Source organism: Propithecus coquereli, unplaced genomic scaffold (assembly GCF_000956105.1).
Source record: "Propithecus coquereli isolate 6110/MARCELLA unplaced genomic scaffold, Pcoq_1.0 Scaffold129, whole genome shotgun sequence".
Classification (NCBI taxonomy): domain Eukaryota; kingdom Metazoa; phylum Chordata; class Mammalia; order Primates; family Indriidae; genus Propithecus; species Propithecus coquereli.
The window spans coordinates 1,274,594-1,280,818 of NW_012137080.1; the positions used below are offsets into that span (position 1 = coordinate 1,274,594).

A 6,225-nucleotide genomic window follows, 5' to 3' on the forward strand; every position below is an offset into this window, starting at 1 on the left:
CTTCATTTATATGACTAGTTTCCTAGTATTTCTTTCCACCCTTGCAGAAAAAAGAGCAGTTCTGACTTTACTTAAAGTTAGCTAACAGTGGAACACAATAGAGCATACAGTTTAAGTTGGCTACTCAGCAGGGTAAAAAGAGGCATATCCGGAATTTGTTCCTGTTTTGACCAGAAGGCATTGAAGTGTGTGTTTATATGGCAGGAATCACCAACCTCTGTAACCTTGGGGCACACTAGCGTGTGTAATAGGGCTGACGACAAGCCCACTGCTGTAATGTGTCAGGTAAGGAAGAGAGAAGGTGGGAAAGAGGAAAAGGAAGACACTAAAGACAGGAGAGAGGACACCCGTAGAGGGCTGCCAGGGATTGCTTTTGTTGTCTTTCTCTGCTGTGTCCGTGTAAATTGAGTACCACAACTTTAGAAGTTGTTCTTATTTTCTTTGATAGATGGCAACAAGAATTTGTGCTGTAATGATCCTTCTAGTATAATCATTACGCCAATATATCAGATTGAAGCAGCTTTTGACCGTATATACGTGACCTCGTATGTAAAGCTCTGGTATATAAAGGGAGTCTGACACGGGTCAGTGTGTTAGCTTATATCATGTTCATTGATCTTGCTGTCTTTGTGGATAGATTACAGTTATGTATAAAACATAAATTTCTTTTACTCTCTCTTCCATTCTCTACCAGTTGGAAGATGATGACTCTTTATCGATTACCAGATTCACTTCTCTTTCATCTGTTGGAGCCTTTCCACCTGCAGATTCTTGAATCTGAAGTCCTGTTGCTTCTCCCAGCCCATCACTCACTTATAGACTCTGACCATCGGCTTCACACTTTATCTTGCCCATCAAATGTCACAATGCATATCTGAAACTTTGATCTTCTTTAGGGTCACACGAAACTAAAATAATTTATAAAGCCAATTAAATAAATTGAGCTATTATTAATAAAATTAAATCAGTGTTACATATGTCTCAACAAATTTGTAACTCATTAGGTTATGGATGTTTGGGGTCAAATTTACAAATGCCGAATCTGCAGGTGCCAAAGATTTGGGCTAATTTTCCTACGGTCCTTATAACCATCCATCTTCTCTTTTAGCTTCCTGGTTGTGGACATGTCTTATTTCTTCTACCTTCTTTGGGGCAGGGATGATCTTTTACTCATTTTTATGTTCTCCAGAAGTTTTTAACAGAGTATCCCTGCAATTAAATGTGTCTTCATGAAATGAATTAATGAATACCATATTTTTAAATAAGATCCTGTCCCAGCATGAAAATAAGTAGAGTATTGGGTAGAAAAAGAAAATCGTCCATTCGAAATTAGGATGGGCAGTCTGAAAATGAAGAAGCAAATCAGGATTTATGCATAGACTGAGTAATCTAGATGTAATTGTAAATGTTATACTTGGTGGATATCACCCCTGGTTTTCTTTTGTGTGTGTGTGTGTGTGTGTTGTGTGTTTTAGGGTGAAACGAAGTTTATTGAGGAAGGACTAGATAGGTTTACAGAACAAGAACAAGATAAAGGTTCACAGAGTAAGAGCAGGACACACTCGCCACAGAAGGACGAACGAACTCCTCTGTCCTAACGGAAGGGGCCCACACCTGGGTTTTTAGACCAAGAGCTAATATAGTAAATAAACCTTTTTTTTTTTTTTTGATGGGGGAGGATATAAGAAAAAAATGAAGAATAGAAGGAAAAAGGTAAAAGTTTGCTCTGGCAGGCTACACAGATGAACTAGACTCTTGGGGAAGTCTGTCTTGTGACCCCATCTCATTCTATAGTCTCTTTCCAAAACCAACTCAGGGCTGAAGTTTTCATTATAAACCTAGAGGAGGATCCAGTTGTGCTTCATCAAGACCAGTGAATAAGAGTTGGAATAACCTAGCAGCACCGACAGTCTGCAGCCACTGTAGAGCTCTTGGACACAGCAGTTGTGTCCATGAACTAATGTCACATTGTAGCACTGTGAGAACATATAAAATGAAGCTTGATTTTAGAGTTTTCTCAGGCCATTCCCAGTCCTACATAATTACTATAATCTGTAGATTTTTAAGAACTTATTGAAGAAATGTAATTTTAAAAATCTTACCTATGCCACTGGATAGGGGGTTATGCCATGTTAAGTAATTCAAATTTCTTAAAGTAGCACAAATATAACTATGAATTCTGACATCTTCCATGATATTCTCCTTTATACAAAATGGGCAGCACTCCTGTTGTCTTATTTATAGCCAAAGATGTTTTGATGAATATGGCATGAAAAGATGCGATTTTTCACTGTAGTTTTGCTGTGATCCAGTGATCAACATAATACAGTTACTAGTAATGCTGTGTCAGAGGTAAGTGGTACAGTAGCAACTGCTTTATTGTGAGCTAGGTCATTAGTTCCCAGGGAGATGCTTGTCTTGGGAGAAAAGATTAAATTCAAGGTTATGTGTGAAACATTTCCCTCCTCATAGCTTTATAGAAAAACCTAAAGGATCTTTAAATGTTTAGCTCTAGAAGGGACCTGGATTGGTTTTTGAAGTGATTCGATTCTCCTGTCCTAATGCCATGTTATAAGAGGACTGACTTTGTATTTGGTCAGAGCCATGGAATTGCAGGGGGGAGAGTAGGTGGGTCCCAAGGCACGGTCCTTATTATAAGAGGGTTGCCTTTTGATCTATTCTTTATTACTAGTAGCTAATATTTATTAGCACGCCCTATGTGTCACTTAGCTAAGCTGCTAAATCTAAACTCTCAGACTTTCGAGCTATATGCTACTGTTAGCCTGTATTTTGTAGAGGAGACACTGATGCTTAGAAAAGTTAAATATATTCATCAGGTTAGTGAGAAGTGGAGTCAGGACTTGAATTCAGACATCTCTGGCTCCAGAGACTGTCCTGGAATAATCCTTTAACTTCAGTTCTCTTTCCTCATTCATTTGTTTAGCCAACCAGCACAGTCGATTTGATGCCTGCTGTGAATAAGCACACTCTACGAGGCTCTGGAGCTCCAGAGTTGAATGTGAAATGGTCCATGATCTTGAGCAGCTCATGACTGATTGGCACAGTGGGACAAGTGCTGGGAGAGAGGGAGTCCATGCCCAGGGCTGGGCTAATCCAGAGAAGAGGTATCAAACCTCAGAGAGGGGCAGTTTAGAGAAATTTCCTGGAAAGGTGAGTCCAAATAAGTTTTGAAAGATAAGTAGGAGTCAACTGGATGAAGACTGGAAAGCAGAGCCTCTCAGAGACAATGACACTCAAAGGCCTGGAGGTTAGAAATGGCATGGTGGATTCCTGCCCTTTGCAGGTGGTTGATGCATATGGGGAACGGGCAGGCAAGGGGAGTGGGGTAGGACAGTGGGTATACATTTGGGCTTGGCTCTGTCACTTCCTAGCTTTGTGTCCTTGAATAAAGTCTCAACCTCATCAAGACTCAGTTTCCTCATCTCTAAAATGGGGATAAATAATATACCTATCTCAGAGGACTGTTATAAGTGTTGAATGACATAATGAACTGAATCTGCTTAGCACTGTGCTTGACACATAATAAATGCTCAGTGCATTGAAGTTACAGTTGTTAATTTCCATCATTATCATCACTGTCCTCCTCCTCCTCATTATTTAGGTCATAAAGGACATTTCTCATACCACCTCATACCATGTTTAGATGCAGCCTTAGCCACACCACGAACTAGGGGAAATTCTGATGTCTTTGAATGCTATGGTGGAAGGATAGAGAAAATTTCACGTTTTGAGAAAAGTAGCAAGCTCATTTTGATGAAATGTATTGCAACATGGAGAGGTCAAGAGCCTGTTCTGATGCCTGTGCTTACGATAGGAAAATTTATATTGAGGAAAAGGCAATAATATGACTTTGTGTCACTTCTGCAAAAATCTTCTTCAGTACAGTTGTCAAAAACCTCTTTCCAGAGAAGGCCATTTTTCCTGTTTGATTCTGAAGAACTTATCCCTGTTAGATTATCAGCTTCCTGAAGACAAGAGCCAGATTGTACTCACCTATAGATGTACAGTGTCTGATAACTTTTAGTTGCTCAATAAAAATTAGTTGGATAAGTGAAAGTTAATGATGTTCCTGAATGTTCTGGTATTTGGCATTTTGAAAAGGGCAGATATTGTTAAGAAAAAAGCTAAGAATTAATGACAGTGCATTTTTTGGTTCCTTTTATGTCATGTTTTTGTGCTTAGCAATGCTATTGCTTCGCTTAGATGCTTTAGTGATTTTGATTCTTTTGTGTGCTATACAGAGAGTTGTTCTGGAGATGATTAAAGTGTTTTGTGGTAGGTGGGCTTTGTGAGAACAGCACAGCTTTGTGTGTCTTAAACAGTTTTATCCCTATGGTCTAGCACAGTGCCTGACACATACTAGGTACTTGATGATAAATGCGTGAAATAATGAATTTCTGTTATAAGTGGCCGTTGTTCTGAAATGTAATCTCAATTTAACAAATTTGACTTCTTATTTACTTTTGGCCCCCAAGTAAATGGATTGCCTGTGGTCAGTACAAAATTCGGTTCAAGTTTAGGTGGAGATGTTCTTCTGTTTAAATGGTTGGCTTATATGCTCTCTGGTGTGTATAGGACCCTTGCTTCCTCCCTTGTGTCATTCATTGTTGTCACGTTTTAAAGGTAAGGTGTTCGGGCTGAATGGTTAGTGGACTGTGGGTCCTCATTTACGAATCTGACTTAAGTGCAGCAATCCTCTTGAAAACTAATGACTCCATAGGGCTCCAGTGTTTGATTAAATGGAGCAGTTTTCAAAAATCATACGTACTAGTAACATAACAGAATATTTAAATTTTTATTCTTGTGCTGTATTTGTTTGGAACTCCCATTGCTTCTATTTCAAATGATGCTTTTATGTGAAATAAAATGAGCTTGGCTATAATCTTCACCCCAAAACCTGTCCTTAATTCAAGCTCTTATTTTCTTTTTGAATCATTATGTACCTTTGCCATCTGTTTCTCCTTTTTACTTCACACCTTTTGTAGATTATCTTGAACCCTAGATCATTTTCCAGATGGTGGTTGTGAATTTTCATCCAGTGGTTTCTTTCTTGCCCCTGCCTCTGTCTGGGCTGATCTCTTCCCAGCTGCCTGGCGTATCTGCAGCTCTTTGTGTTTTCACCCTTACCTTGAATTTCATATGAGGCGGTAGGCAGAGAGGGTGTCTCTTCTTGTTCTTTGGGAAATATCACAATCTATGTTATGCGCTGTGTGAATAATAGTTTTTGAGGAAATGATATATAACTATAAGGATGTACAGTCATTTGCTGTTTGGCCCAGGTAATGTTTCCCATAGTTCCCACTTGGTTACATTTCTCAAAAGCTGTCCTTGCTTGGAACTGCTGCTTCTGAAGCTGAGTACTGTGACATGACTCTGTAGCTGTTGAGAGAAGGAATTGTTGGCATTTTTGGTGGTAGATCATACTCAAAGCCATGCCTGAGATCCACAGTTCTCCTATTTTTGCAAGTTGGATATCGGGAGGCATTCTGCTTCTTAGACCTCCTGTCACATGAGGGCACTGAGACTTCAATGTCTTTCTTTTCGGGTTGAATTTTTCCTTTATTAAAGCTTTTCTGCTTCTTGGCGGAATTATGCTTAAGATAAACCGAATAAGAGAAAAATGTTGTAACATGAGCTTGGGTTTTTTGACTGCAAGTGTGATTCCTTTCTGTCTCATACTATGCAGCTTCTTACTGAAGTTCTAATGAAAACACGTTATTTTACTCATTTTGTAGGTAAAGAAATAGAAGTCATAGCAATTTGTCATAGTTGTTGCATTTGGCAGTAATTTGGGAAGCAATTTAGGAGTATGCAATAAGAGACTTCTAAAAACGTATAGCTTTTGACTTGATAACAGTTCTGAAGAATCTACTCCAAAGAAGGAATCAGAGGTAGAGGCAACTCTCTGAACAACAGCAAAACATTAGAACCAACCTACCATTTCAACTATAGAGAATGGTTAAATAAATGGTGATCTATATGTAGAATATTATGCAACAGTTTAAAATTTTTGAAAAATTTTCAGTAGCATGGAAAATAATACATAGTAATCATAAATAATGAAAGATAGCATATAAAGTAGTACAATCCCAATTATATGAATGATTAAAACATATACTTTGGGCCGGGCGCAGTGGCTCACGCCTGTAATCCTAGCACTCTGGGAGGCCGAGGCGGGCGGATCGTTTGAGCTCAGGAGTTCGA

At 38.9% G+C, this 6,225-nt stretch overlaps 1 protein-coding gene across 1 annotated transcript in view; it reads left to right on the forward strand.

Moving 5' to 3' along the window:
* PTPN14 (protein tyrosine phosphatase, non-receptor type 14) overlaps positions 1-6,225 on the forward strand; it is a 193,447-nt gene that overhangs the window by 68,990 nt on the left and 118,232 nt on the right. The window lies entirely within an intron of this gene.